The sequence below is a fragment of the Triticum dicoccoides genome, chromosome 7A (genome assembly GCF_002162155.2).
Source record: "Triticum dicoccoides isolate Atlit2015 ecotype Zavitan chromosome 7A, WEW_v2.0, whole genome shotgun sequence".
Classification (NCBI taxonomy): domain Eukaryota; kingdom Viridiplantae; phylum Streptophyta; class Magnoliopsida; order Poales; family Poaceae; genus Triticum; species Triticum dicoccoides.
The window spans coordinates 731,200,415-731,201,354 of NC_041392.1; positions in this window are offsets into that span (position 1 = coordinate 731,200,415).

The following is a 940-nucleotide window of genomic DNA, read 5'->3' on the forward strand; positions in this document are numbered from 1 at the left end:
TACCGGGTCCGCCGCCCCAGGTCCAGGTTCCTCCGCGATGGCCGGAGTGGCGAGATCCGTCACGAGCGACGAGATCCGGCACCGTGCGGCCGACACCATCTCGCCCAAGCCCGCCGTCGACCAATCCTGCCGCCGATCTAGGTGCCCGTGTACCACAGCCCGCCGCCTCCGGGATCCGCCACACCGTCGAGAGGGCCGCGCCCCGCGGATCAGGACGCCCGCGCCGCCGCGGATCCGGGAGACGGAGGAGAGACCCTCCGCCGCCGCCTTCGCACGCACGGGCTTTGCCCGGCGCCGACCATCGGCAGCGGAGGAGGAGGAGAAGGGCGCTGGAGGGTTACTAGGCGGCGGCGGCGGCTGAGCCCTCCCAAGCCGCCCGCGGGGGAGGCGACGCGAGGGGGAGTAGCTGTTATAAGTACGTATTTAAATGTTCAGAGTTTCGCACAACATTTGTACTTGTGTATTCAGTTCGAAAAGGAAGCTGTAAAGATCTTTGATTCTCATATAGGAGTTTTTCCTATTTAAATGTTGTGCGGAATAACCGATCTCTACTCCACGTACGACGCGGCGAGGGGCGAGGTCGACATGGCCGGTCTGGTTCAATCCCATTGTCCCGTCTCCGTCGGCGATGCCGGCCGGCGGGGTCCAAGTTCGAAGATTCCCTGCTGCCCGTCTCATTCGTTCAGTTCCACCACCGGCACTTAATTTGGAGCTGTTCAGGATTGAGGGAACCCGTGTGGGTGCATTGTAGCGGTAGGTGACCACCACTCTCATGCACGCAACAACGAGACCGATGTATTCATGCGTGCATGCAATCATGCCCAAGCTTTAACTGTGTGCACGGCTGCACGCTCGGCAATTCATTGCATGACATGTTTAAGTACGTTGATGATGGCCTTTCGTTTCAGTTGTTTTTTTTTTAGGAAACGCAGGAGAGCTG